This window comes from Micrasema longulum, unplaced genomic scaffold, assembly GCF_059751315.1.
Source record: "Micrasema longulum isolate JH-2025_06_02 unplaced genomic scaffold, ASM5975131v1 h1tg000084l, whole genome shotgun sequence".
Lineage (NCBI taxonomy): Eukaryota > Metazoa > Arthropoda > Insecta > Trichoptera > Brachycentridae > Micrasema > Micrasema longulum.
In genome coordinates, this window is record NW_028277290.1 from 153,375 (window position 1) to 168,245 (window position 14,871).

Consider the following 14,871-nt stretch of genomic DNA (forward strand, 5'->3'; position numbering starts at 1 on the left):
ACTCGGAGGACCACTGGTTGAGCCTAAGGATGTTAAAGAACTCGCCCCTTACCGAATAGCCCCATACTAATTTTTGTTTGAAACGGGAGATTTAGCGAAATTTATTTAATTTATTTATTATATATACACGGACTAAGCCAATTACAACAGTTACATGAAGAAACATAATTGCAAGAAACTGAACAAAAAGAACATAAAACTATTTAGCAAAGACAAACAAGGGCAAAACAATAATAGTATATAATACGAGTATATTAAAAAAAAACGAAAGATCAAAAACTTTAAACTAAACCATGCCAATTCAACTTCATCCCACACTGTTTAGTCGCGAAGAGATCTACAAAAAGCCGAAAGATCTTTCTTAAAAAATTCCAAATCGTGTGATGAATTGACTAATCTACACATTCTGGACATTGGGCATAAAAACCAAAGTTGCTCTTAGAAGGTTTTATAAATAGCAGATTTTGACTTCTGGTGACTCGGTTGGGAACATGAAAAGAAATATATTGTAACAGAGATGGGACATAACTTAAAGCATTAAGTATTTTGAAAATGCATATAAGGTCCATCTCAGTTCTGCGTCTCTCCAATGAAGACAGATTAAGAGATTGCTCTATTTCAAAATAAGAATAATTACCCCTTTGTAATCCGAGCAACCATGCTACTTTTCTTAAAAAACGGTGTTGGACAGACTCGATATGGTCAATATGAGTCCTGTAGAATGGAGACCAAATAGGAGAAGCGTATTCTAGATGATTTTCTAGATGACTTTCTAGAAAAACTTTCGCCTTTCACACAGTAGCCAGACTCTTTGAAGATCCGGGCTTAAAACTATTTACGGGGATACGTCACAATAGGTCTTTTGAGATTGCAATGACGTCAGGAGTTTTTATATCATTAACCTCCCCATCTCTGAGAATAAGTATATCTATGGGAAAAACATGTATGTGGTCGCGGTTAGTAGAAAAACGGTCAATAATGTGACGATTTTTGCGTTAATCTCGTTTTTGCCTGTACAAGGAAGGAGTTATAAAAAAAATTGCAAAACTCATAATTTGTTAATGAGCCTGTTTTTGCCGTGTACCCTTCAATTGCTTCGTATCCGTTCATCGAAAGATTTGAATTGGTTTCGATCTGTTGACAGCGCATTGGCGACATGAAGAATGCGGATCAACGCCACACGGATTATCCGACTCCGATGATCTCCTTAATAAATTTTAATAGTTCGTGTGAAATTGATTAGTTTAACGTTTTCTTGAAATGCAAAATGAATCACTGTTTATCATTTGAAAAACACGCATTTGATAAGGTTATTATCAATTAAATTGACACAATTAGTATTTTTTAGTCAGTAAATTAATAAGAATGTGGTAAACTCAGTAAAAATATATCAAAACCAGAAATTTATGACTAATTTGGATAAAAATAAGTTGGTTTAACAAAATACGTTAATTTATTATTACCTTTATATTGATTGTAATTAAAACAATTATTAATTTTAATTGAATCATTAAATAAAGATTTTTTTGTAGTAAAGAAAGTAAAGCATTATTAAATTATGTATTATATAATAGTCAAATATGGATTCATGAAATTAAAATATACAAACCAGTTTTTGGACTTAGTTTGATTGTATTTTAAGATTTAAAAAAAACTACTTTACTTCAAAAAATCTCTTTAATAAGTTTTTTTAATTTATTTTAATATTTGTATTCAATACTTTGATCGTATTTATTGTACATGGACGTTTTTTTAATTCTTTTTTCTATCTTCACTTCGTATCAACTCATTATTGAATAAGATTGTTTTTCATTTGGAATAAGGGTATAAACAAATATTTTATCATGTTTACTTTTTATCAGCAAATATTTACGAGGTAGGTTATAAGAAAAACTTCAACAATAATATTATGTTAATGTACAAGTTAAAAGATTAATTAATTTAACAACAATTTATTTGTGTTTTTTATTATTATATATTTTTATTAAAATAACAAAAAAATTAAACGGGAGACAGAACAAAATATTTTGGATTTATTATATTTGAACTAATAAGGCATTAAAATCAAGTAATTTTCATTAGCTTGTATTTATTTATTAAACTTCAAATATAAAATTTTAAGCACTTTGCCTTATTTCTTTAAAAAATATCTTCCCAATATTAAAAAAAAACTGATTGGTCAAGCAAATTGGCAAATATTGAAATATTTGTATAAACTTGAATTTCTTTAGAATATACATAATTTATTTTCGTTTATTATAGAATAAAGACAAATGATACTTTAATCCACCAATTTGGAATATCCAGTGACTGGTTTCATGGCTTTCGCGACATCATCAAAGATTGAAATATTCCAAATTTGTGGATTAAAGTATCAATCGTCTTTTATTTCTATGATAAATAACAATGAATTTGCATCAAGAATTTCCACTTGCAAGCTTAAAAAAATATTTTTGAATCACAGCTGTTTTTTAGTCGGAAGATAGAGCTTATATATGTAAAATTATGAATAAAAAATGCTTTTGTAAAACATACTATATGATAAGGAATGTTTTTTTTTAATACATAAAAATTCAAAGAAAGGTATTTACGGTGAAAGGTTTATGTTAGTAGACGATAGTCAAAGTTTTATTTATTTATTTATTTTACTATTTTACGTTACGGATGTTTATAATAAAAATCATAATTTTCATAAAAAATACAATTTGATCAAGTGAATATATATTTTTGGAAAGCTAAACTATGTTTAAAATTAAAATAACTTTTAGTTCAATTAAAGTAATAAATCGACCATCGGCTTCCTTTTCGCAATAAATTAATTAGGCATATTAATGTTGCACGTGGTTGTGATATTACGCATAATTAAATTCCGCTTTCAGAAAATCTCCAAGTATTGAAATAAATGTAAATTCTTTCTCAAGTAACAAATCGTAATTTTGCTATAGTATAATATGAGAGAAATATTTATTTTATTGATAACACAAGACCTGAACTTCCATTTCTTCTTTTCTAGACTATTCTTCATCTCTATTGTAATACGTTTATCTTTAAAATTAGTTTTTTATGACTTCTTCACGTAAGTATTTTTAATTAAGAAATTAAATATAATAGTATTGATATATATATATATACATATTTCATCAAGCTCGGGATCTCATTATATAAAGACTAGACGTAAGAAACTTGCTTAGTAAATAATAACATATTACATCAGAGATGAAAAACATTTAAGAGAAGGTAATATAGAAGTCAAGGCATGTACAGGGCTTATGAGTCATTGGCTGGTTTAAGTGGTCACTTTACACACTGTGTAACATTCTCCATTCTGCCCGTATTTGAACATCTACATTCCTTTTGATTCTTTCATCTGTGAAGGAATATAGATGTTCAAATATGGGCAGAATGGTGAATGTTACAAAGAGAATAAAAAGGCCACTTAAACCAGCCAATAGGAGGTCATAAGCCCTGTAGATGCCTAGACTTCTATATTACCTTCACTTTAATGTTCTTCATCTCTGTTGTAATATGTTAATGTTAACAGCTCCCCAGGGAGTTGAATCCAGTCCTTGTCTACAATTAACTTAAATTTGGAAAAACTCAAAATATTATTAGAAAATAATAGTTTTTTATCGTTTTAATTTTTTTTTGTTTTTTTATTGACTAATCATGTTTTTTCGTCTGATACATAACTTTCGACCACTTTGTTGATGACTAATAATGTTTATTAAGTTTGAATGACATAACAGTGCGTTCAAATTAGTAAATTTAACTCAAATAAATAAATCAACATGTGTCTTTCCTTCAGTTTTCATATTTTCAACATAGCCAATTGCGCTAAATACTATCATCATCCCTTTATCCGCACGTACCTAATGGTCCATAGGGCAACTTAATGGTATGCCAAATGCACAGTATCTCGACCATATCATGTTACGTCATGATAGATAACGCATCTTGAACATATAACTTTTAATATTTTACCGTTTTTGTTTGTATATGTAATTTTTAATACTATTGAAATATTATTTGTGTTTTTTTATACTTTTTTAGCTTGTATTATGTATATGTAATTTTAAAACGATTTTGATTTTTTTTAACCTGTTTATTTTGCATATATTGCGCATATTTTGTTAATTAAAAAAAATATATATATTCTTGTAATTTTTAACATTTGCACTCTCGTACTAGTTCAGTTTGTGTATATACATACATGTAATTTTTAAACTTTTTATATTTTTTAATTTTTCTTTCCCAGATTGTATAATGTACACATCATTTTGAATTTATTTCATACCTAGTATTATGTTTATTTTGTTATTTTTAAATATTTCTCTTAATTTTTAGTGTATCATAATTTTTATTCTGCTTTTGTAAATAATGTTATAGTTTAAAATATAAAAATGTCTTTAAATAAATATTTTTATCTGCATGTCCTTAAATGAGTTTTTTTTAAAAAACTCCTTGGGTATATTATATAAAACTATGTATTGTTTGTTTTCAATTTAATAAAAAATAAAAAAAATCTTACACTTACATTTTATATTTTCTTGGTTCAGGTTTAATATAACATAACTTTAAATGACGCTTTAGCAGACACAAAAATTGCTAATATTAGTCACATTTTAGAATACTAAATTTAGCAGACACTACCGAAGGGCATGTATGAAAAGATGTATGAATGTGGAAGAACTATTTATGTTAACCAAACAAAACGACTTAAGTGTTAAAGATCAGCAATGTGCATTGTTTATGTGTCTAGTTATGATTGATACTGAAAAAAGGTGATTGATGGAATATTGTTAGACATTTACGTGTTTTTTTTTCGTTTTCTTTTTGTAATTTAGTCGTTTCCTTATCATGTTGTATTAATTTATCATTTATTTGTTAAAAATAATAATCTTTGCCGCTTTTTAAATGTGAAGTTAACAATTTATTTTTTGAGTTCCTAAGTTTTTCGAATTGTTTTGAAACGAAAAATTAATACAAACTGAAGCATTAAAAAATAATTATGTTTTTAAATTTAACCAACAATGTCATACATACGAAACGAGAGATAAAAAAAAGATTTCCAACTAAGAGAAAAACAGAGTAGCGGTTAGCGCGTTTCCCTACCATGCTTGAGGTCCTGAGTTTAGTTTCCTTTTCTTTTTCTTCTTCTTCTACAGCCCAAATCAAGCCTTGGCCTCCTTTAACTTTTGCCTCCAATTCCGCCTTGACAGCCATTTTCCAATTTGCAACTTGTAGAAGCTGTGCTGCCTCTTTTTTTACTTCATCCTCGCACCTCAGTCTAGGTCTTCCAATCCCTCTTTTACCCCCTGGATGTCCAGTCATGACTCTCTTAGTTACTCGCGCACCGGGCATTTTTTGTACGAGTCCAGTCAATCTCAATTGAGATACTAGGGGCTTCACATATGCTATACAATTCAGCATTTAGCCTAACGCGTTACTCTTCTCCATCATTCACTGGACCGCAGATTTGGTGAAAAACTTTCCTTTTAAATATATCCAGCATCTCAACGGACCTTACTGTCAGGGTCAGTGCCTCACATACGCCAATGCAATCTTTATAGTGGTCTTGTACAGAGTTATCTTTGTTTTCCCATTGACGCTTTTTGACTTAAACACTGGCAGCAAGAAGAAATATGTTTTGTTGCCCGCCGATATTTGTTTCTTTATTTCTGTAGTTTTCTCATTACCTTCCGTGAGAAGAAAGCCTAAGTACGTAAACTGTTTAACTGCCTCAATGGAGTATTTATCTCTGCACGCTACTTCTTGTTCTGTTGGATGGGTTTCGGCTTTGAGTGATAAACTGTGTTTTATCTTCATTAATCCTCAAGCCCGACTTGCGCGCAGCGGTTTCCAGAGGGTAGAAGATTTCCTTGACTGCCGTTTAGGATCTTCCAACAAGTTTCAGTTCTTTTGGGATTTACAATTTGGTTTTGGAACTCTAAAATTTCATTTTACCTTGTCTGGAACCTGAAGTGTAAGACCGTACCTTCCGTGTAACAAATGTTCAAAGTACTCTGCGTTTGGTGTACAAATTCAGTGCTTTATGCACCAAAGATTGCCGATAGTGAAATGGTTTTGACAAAAATTTATAAACAATGCTATTTCAAATTCAATGATTTGGCTGTAATATTAGCAAAGACTCGTTCTTTTGGGACAAGAGATACAAAAAAAAGGCTAGCAACCTATTAAACCCACATATAAGAACGTAAATATTAGTTATATTTAAAAAAATGTAGGTTATTCTTTGACTTTGCTTAGAACAAAATGTACACCTTGGTAGGGCATTGTTTAAAGGATTTGAAACTAATTTATTAACTCTTATGGATTTTTACATTGATTTTACAAAAAATAGATTTCATTTTTTATTTATAATTTGTTGTTGATAATGATATTTTTTACGCCTTTTGAAAAGTTTGTCTGAGTCTTTTGTTTAGTTTTGTCTGGCAGTTTATTGCATAATTTCAGTCCCTGATTTGTTAGTCTCGATTTTCCTCGTCTTGTTTTGGAATGTTGTATGTGGTATTGTTCTGATATTCTTCTATTATGTCCATGTTCATTACTTTTTTGTTCAAGTTTTAGTTCTTTATCTACAAAAATATTAGTGGCTAACTTATGAATAAATTTAAAAGATTCTATATGAAAAATTTCATTAATATTTAATTGTTTAGTTTGTTAAAAGATTTCTTTAGTTGGTGTTTGATAAGGGTCATTTACTAGCCTTAATATTTAATCTTATTTATGTATGCTTTTTTAAGTTAGTTCATAACATCTAAAGAACTAATGTAAACTTTTAATAATATTACAATCTTTCTATCAAAATTTCTCAATAACATATTTTTTCAAATTTATTTAAAATATTTTGATTTTTTCTGTTGCCTTTATTTCTTCAGCTTACTCATTGTTCAACTTCAGTCCCTTGAACAATTAGTTTTGAGATTCTGTTTTTCTTCCCATTGGTAATATTATCTTATTTTTACCCCTTGTTTCATATGTATGACATTGTTGGTTAAATTTTATCATAGTTTTTATTATTCGTTATTTATTCTTCTCCTCAATTATTTTATGCATAAAAATTGCTACGATATATTTTATTTGCTGCTTTACTGTGAGCAAGCCAAATTTTTTGTGAATTCTTTTTACATTAGAATAGATATATGAAAACTTCTTTTTATGTCTTTTACATTTCGTAATATTCCCATAAATTTTTTTTTTTTGTTATATATTGAAAATGTGTTTTGAAATTCAAATATGTATTCAAGTAGACCCCGAGATACTTTATTTTGTACACAGAATTTATATTCAAATTATCAATATTAATATTGTTACCCTGAGGTATTATTTTTTTCCGAATATTCAATTACTTTGTTTTTGATATATTTAATTTTAATTTATTTACTTTTAACAATATTGGTATATTTCCTAAATTTTTGCTTTCGTTGTAGTCTGTTTATGTCAGTTTGGTTTCCTGTTCCCCATAGTTGTTGCATTTAATATATTTAAGATTCGACATAGGCTTTTAAAATAATATTTTTTCCGTCTTTGAACAAAATTTTAGATTTTTGAAAAAATACTCGATAATGTTGCTATTTTGCTAATTGCATTTGTACACCAAAAACAGTGTTTCTTGACCATCTATTACATGATGATCAGACAATCAGTCCTACTCTTCGGGTGACAGTCTATGATCAATGAAATATTATGGTTTTTCAATGTTAACTATCAATATTTCACGTCCATTCTACCAGGAATTTAACGCAAGACCTCAAAAATACTCGTAATAAGCATTTGTTCTTATTACTACATAACAAGGTGGACGTGAGAGTATCAGATTTATTACGGAGAGCAGCCATCGAGTCGTCAAAAATATTCATCTCCGAGTCTGTTCACACACAAAACCGTATTTCTTATCCGCCTGGACACAAAAAAAAAGATTTAAAGCTACATGGTACAAAGAAATGATTTGTGAAAATCGTGGAATTCATAAATCACTAAAACATCTTTCTAGAGACAATAACACTAAAAAATACTAAGAAATGCACTCATAGAAGGCAATTTTAAAATAATTAAACTTATTTTTATTTATTTTAAGTACTTAACATGCAAATTGTTTATTTTAAATAAAAATACTTTCTTTTTAGCCAAACGGCTTCCAGTTTGAGCAAATAACTTGGATTTGGAGCTACTGTAATAAGGTGTTTCCTCAGAAGAGTTAATATGTATTTTTAACACATCGTAAATCTCCGAGTTCGGCAACAAAGCCTTGACGTTACAATAACAAATTTGACGGTAATAAACTTGGTGCATCCTAATAAAATCGATTTAACAAATTGAATATAGGAGGTATGAGGATTTGTCCATGAATTAGGCGTGGGGGTATTATATGAAATCGAGACATTAATCACCTTTAAAAAAAAACACAAAGTATATTAGTAGATGAATTTGAGGTGTGTATTTATTAAATTAGTTTGAAATGAAAACCCTGTAAACACGTTTTTTTTTAAATATCAACTTTAAAATTACCTCAATAAAAGTATCGTATTTTTTTGGCCATAAATATCGTTTACAAATTAAAAAAAAAAAACAATCCTCCATTTGTTTTTACAAAGAATGTGAAAAAGTATTTATTATTTATGTTTAAAGCATTAACTTTGTGGTCAAACATTTAAACTAATGTTAGTTAATATAAGTATATAACCACTTACCGACTTTTTTAGTCTAGCGGTTTCGAGACGTACCCGTCTCTTCGTCAGGACACTCACTACACCAACATGCAAATACTAAAATACACCTCCACCTACACCATTACTGTAGTATATATTGTTTAGTATTGCAAAAATACATAAATCTGCGTGTGATGCACGTGCATGACTAGACACGGCGGCGGTCGCATCTCTATAAATCTGCATGTGATAAATGTATTTTTGGAAATACTTTATATATACTACGGTGATGGTGAAGGTGGAGGTATCTTTTAGTATTTGCATGTTGGTGTAGTGAGTGTCCTGACGAAGAGACGGGTACGTCTCGAAACCGGTAAACTAAAAAATTCGGTAAGTGGTTATATACTAATATTTACTAACATTAGTTAAAAAAAGGTTATTTAAATTATTACGTTCACGCTGTTATGCTTTTGTAACAAATAATTATATGAAAAACAGTCATCTACTGCATGTTATTTCTGAAAGAATTTAAATGATTACTTTTAACAAGTTATAAAAATTAAAAATTCAAATAAAGATTCCTCTTAAAAAATGTGAAACTAAAAAATAAATAAACTTTTGTTTTGCATTCAAATGTGAAATTCATATTTTGATGTTAATATAATATCTTTCTCACAAAGTGATTTCAGTGTAAAATATGTGTTAGCGTAGGTATTTTCATCTTGCAATGACTTCGGGTAATATTTGTTTACCCATCACTCTGATATATATCCGAGTATTATTTTTTTGCACCACTACAGGCCATTAAACCCAATTTCACTGGTAAATTGCAGCACAGAAAACCCAGGTTTGAGAAATTTTTGTGTTATCACCGGGAATCAAACCCAGAATCATTTGTGCGTGAGCCACGCGTCTTGATCACCATACCACGGAAGTCATTTATGTATTTATACATCGCCATTTTACTGAAAAATCAATTAAAGTGTGTTTTTACGGCTCTATACTCGTACTTTACCGTACATTCGAACTTTTTTTATTTATTTATTATCATATCGTGTGCATAAAATTACAAAACTGGACTAATTTTCTTTGACTGTCTAACTATGGTTATTTACTCCGTTCTACGATTGTCAAAATAATAATTTATACTAAATAAAAAATATAAAAAACAGTTTTTTTTAAAAGGTAGTAAACATAGTAAAAACATACCTAGTAAAAAACATAGTAAAAGACACTGTACAAAAAAATGTTGAAAACCAGGTAAATAAAATAATTTAGAAACTTGGTAAAATACATAGTAAAAACAGTAAAAAGTAGTTTGTATATTTAATATTTCTTATTTTAAATATTATGAGGTTATTATCTAAAATGAGATCTAAAATGACTGAGACTATAGTTAATTAGATAATTAAGTGCTACAGGAAATTGAATTTAAAGATTTTTTACACACGGTTAAAATTAAAACACTTAATTGAACGTAGTTATGCAGAAAGCAGCCAGCCATAGAAAAGTTAAACTGAGATAATAGCACTTGTGTGAATAGGGTTAATAATCGAATCTACACAACAGTTGGAATGTTTTCGACTTTAACAAATGATAAACTATGTATACAATAGTTTTTTTGGATTACAAACAAGAATCAAATAATGTATTTGACCAGTTTTAATAATTGCCGTGGGTGTTTTCTGCAAATTGAGAAATGTCGTTTTTGTGATCGACACCATTTTCAGAAGGTGATAAATACAGTTTTTTGTATGAAAGTGGTCTGACTGTTTTTAAGAGAACATTCTTTCAAAATTGTGGACTGGCTGCTTTCTACATAACTACTTTCAACTGTACCGCGAAATTTCTGGTAAATGTATAAAAATACGTTTGAATTAAAATGAACTGTTTTAAAACGTCACAAGTTCTGGTGATCAGCTGTTTAAAATAGCCATAAAATTATGTGTTTTAATATATTTTCTGTTTCCGAGAAGCCATGTTTAGCGCATTTTAATACGTACTGGGCTTATTTTTTAAATCTCAAGAGAACTCACCGTCGACAACTAGTGACGTCACGGAATAGTTTTGAATCAATTATAACGATGGTAAAACGATACATAAAAATAAAAATAAAAGATTTTTGTCTGGTATATTAACACGTAAAAAGATTTTTTTTTAAACTCATAACTTCCTCATTCGCAAGTGTAAAGGCAATTGGTCAAAAGCAGAGGGGCCAGCTAAGGTAATAGCAAAATCTCGAACCTGGTATCTGGGCAGCGCCGGAGTTCGACAATTTGTCTTCTGCCTGTCCAATGCTGACCTAAAAGTAGATTTTATTTGACTTTTATTTTCTCTACTGTAGTAATTCGATAAATATCTTGAAGCCGTTTTATGAAGGGATTTGAATACTCCCAAAAATAGCTTGTATTTAATTATCTCTAGGATGTAGTGCCTGGATTCGCACCCATGTAAGAGTAGCAGTACCTATACGAGAGTTAAATAATCGGCATTTCGTTTTGATCCAGGATAAACTAGAAGAGTTAAGTCATCAAAATTGCAATTCATTCTTCTTAAGTTAACGTTTAGTGTTTTTGTAATGACAATGTACATATAGACGGAAGGAAGACAAAAATTACCAAGTGACATATAGCAACTTTACGGAAAGAGAGCCAATTAAAGTTTTTTGTTAATCAATAAAAAACATCATGTAACATTTATATAAAAATATCTTGTATTGACGTGATTCATATATAAATAAAATTAAAATTAAAAATATGAAATATTTTATTGATAAAAAAGTAACTTCAATTGGCTCCCTTCTGCAAAGTTGGGTACACGTCACTTGGTATTTTTGACCTTTCTGCCGTCGATATCTGCTGTCAAAAATGAAAACAAGTTTTCTTTTATTATATAGTTAACCCATCAAAAGGTTCTCTATCTCTGTTGAAATATGTATTATTCACAATTTTTAACATGTAAAATTACATTATGTCTATTTAGCAAAATGGAGTTGCGTGATTTGAGCGTTTAGACGACTGTATACGGGAAGAGTGATATTTCCAGTGACTTTTTGAAGATGTTAACATTTCACTTGATTAGAATCCAAGGTCGAGCGCAGAATTCCGTACAAAGCGATGTAATCCAATTTTGTTGGCAGAACAAAGAACAAAATGTCTGAAATGTCACAGACTCCCTTCCTGTCATTAGCATATTTTATATATTTTATCGTCTCACACGAAAAATATGTATTACACAATAAACAGACCGATCTCTTTAACTAATTATGGAAATTTACTTGCCATCTTCAACATTTTTCTTTTTGCTCCTAATGGCGAATAGGAAACTGAATTAATAGAAATGTGATGAATATAAAATAGCTTAGAAAAAAATATCTAATTTATTAAAATCAAACTGTATCCTTTTTTGTTTGTATGTAAAATTTCGATGCCATCTTCAAAGTTGAATAAGTAACAATTTGTTAGGATATATTCAGCAAACTCCAAAAAAATATTGTTTTTAAGACATTTAATATGTTTTTCAACTCTAGTTTTAAAAGTACGTGATGTTTTTTCTATATAAAATTACTTGCAGTCATGGCACATCAACTTATAAGTGTCTGATTTATCTAATTTATTAGTTCTTTGTTTAGTGTTTTTTAATATACTTCTTATAATATTGGTTGAGTAAAATGCTTGTTCAATGTCATCCAGTGAATCTTTTATTTTTTTTTCTAAATAATTGTTAATTTACAAAAATCATACCCACCTTAATTTATTTATTTATTAAGGAAATCACCCAGTCTTTATATTAATACAAGGTACAAAAGAACAATTAAAAAAAGGAGAACCAATTACAGATTTCACACTAATTTATTATGAATGTAGGAGGAGAGGGGAAAAATAATTTAATTCTAAAAAAGTAAAAATATGAATATTAATTAAAAAGTTCATAAAGGGGAGAAGACATTGTATAGCTCCAACTCTACTTTCCTCCCTCTCTCTCTGTTTCCATGAACATTTATATTTTTTTGTAAAAATTCACAACCAACAATAATTAATTAGATGCAGATAGTAGATGTTCATATGAATAAGTATAAATTTAGAGTTTAAATCAAAAGTTAAAATTAAAATTAAAGTTAAAAGTTTATATGAAAAGATAAAATTAAAAGTTAAAATTGAGATTTAAGATTAAAAAGTTGAAATTGAAAGATAAAATTAAAAATTAAAAATCAAGCAGGAGATAAATTTTAAAAGTCTTTAACAAATCTTAAAAAGTCTTTAAAAAGTCTTAATAATAGTTACAATCCAAATATTGAAGATAGTTTTTTAAACAAAAAACAAAAACAAATTATTTAAAATCAACTCCTGTTTTAAAACAACAGGGATTTAAATATTAATAGACAATTATTAGACCAGGAATACTCTAGAAGAATATAAATACTCAGATTTTTAAATTTTGTTTGCAATAATAACATATAAAATCAATATTATTGGCCCCCTAATACTCAATTTAGCACCAAAGTCGGCAGGCTTTGCACTAAATTCACTCCTTGCCTTTGATTGTGTGACTTTTTTCAAAAGGTTTTTTTTCTTTTTTTGTTCTATTTTAAAAGAAGTCAGGAACTTAGATACAACCCGGAAAATATAAATAAATGAAGTTCTACTCCATACTCCATATTAGAAACAATGTTCCTAATTTGAGACAATATTCCACATAAGGGTCGCCTAGATAGCCCATACTAAGAAAAATATCAATACAAAAAAAAATATTATGAAGTAAATCCGTAAATAAATATTTATTTAACACTTTATATACATGTAAATATATATACAAATAAGAGCGATTTCTTCCTACCTACCCAAACCGTTTAGTTTGAGAAAATTGTAAATACATGGACAAAGGTAATTGTGTAGAATCTTATAATTTTCTACAAAAATTTAAAACAAAAATTAACTATAAATTTACACTAAACTATGAAGAGACTAGAATAACCAAATATTAAATCAAACAAGTACAAAAACGTTATCACTGTCTATGACGCTTGTGGTGAGTCTGACATCCGAGCAGCTATTAACATGTTTTTGTCGGTCGGTAGGAAAGTGGGTACGCTGGGGTAAAAATGGCGTTCTTGCTTAGTTTTTGAGAAACTTTGTCATCTCACATTAGAGACGTATGCCATATTCGGTAAAATTCATCTTTACCAATGGCAGCGTTTCTAGATCATTTTTTGATATGGAAGGTAACGCTTTAGGTGCTCATACAGAAATAATGAAATATTGCAGTGTAAAAACACCTTTATAAATAATTCATTTATGTCAACTATCCCGGAAATCTAACCAGAGACCTTTTGCATTGTAGACAAATGCGCTGGGTAAACAAAAAGAAGTCGGTAAGTGACTGTATGGTTACTTTCATTAATTAAAAGGTTTCATCACAAAGTTAATTCTTAAAATATTATATATAATTTAATCAATATGAATTTATAAATACACCGGCCTAAGTGCTGTTTCGCCTTATATCTATAATATATATGGTGATTCAGTAGTCAGGTCTGCTTGCGGCGCAGCTAGTGGTAAACAATTGCTATCAATCTTAATTTAATAAATTGATAAAAATGTATTCAAGAGGTTAAAATCTTGTGGAAAACATAAAAAAATGTTACACCACATAATTCAGACGATTGTGGTGTATCTGTGATAGAAAAGCAAAAATTTTAGAAGAGACCAATAGTACGAGGTTTGATTTCAATTATCTTTAACAATATTATACTTTAGATATTATTTTTTTAATTTTTTAAAAGTATTTGCCTAAGTTTTTTAACATAAATTAATAACAAAAGTTTGCGTTTGTTCAAATTTTTGTTGACATAAAACTATATTTCACTCCCTAGAGAATTATTATGTTCATCAATTTATATCACAAAAATGTGAATTCCGGCGTTGCCTACTGTATGAAATAATTCAATCTGATGAATCTCTTAAACTCTACTAAAATCAACAAATGGCAGAATTTAAAACAATGGATGTTCAAAAAAACATGGGCAAAATTAAAATATTTGAAAGTGTATAAAGTGACTACTTAATCCAACCAATGACAGGTCAAAAGCCCTATAAATGCTTAAACTTCCTTATTTATTTCTCTCTCTCTCTCTCTCTTTCTCTGTTGTAATTTGATAATCAATAAATTAGTCTTATAGAGCTTCAAGAAAGTGCTACCGCAA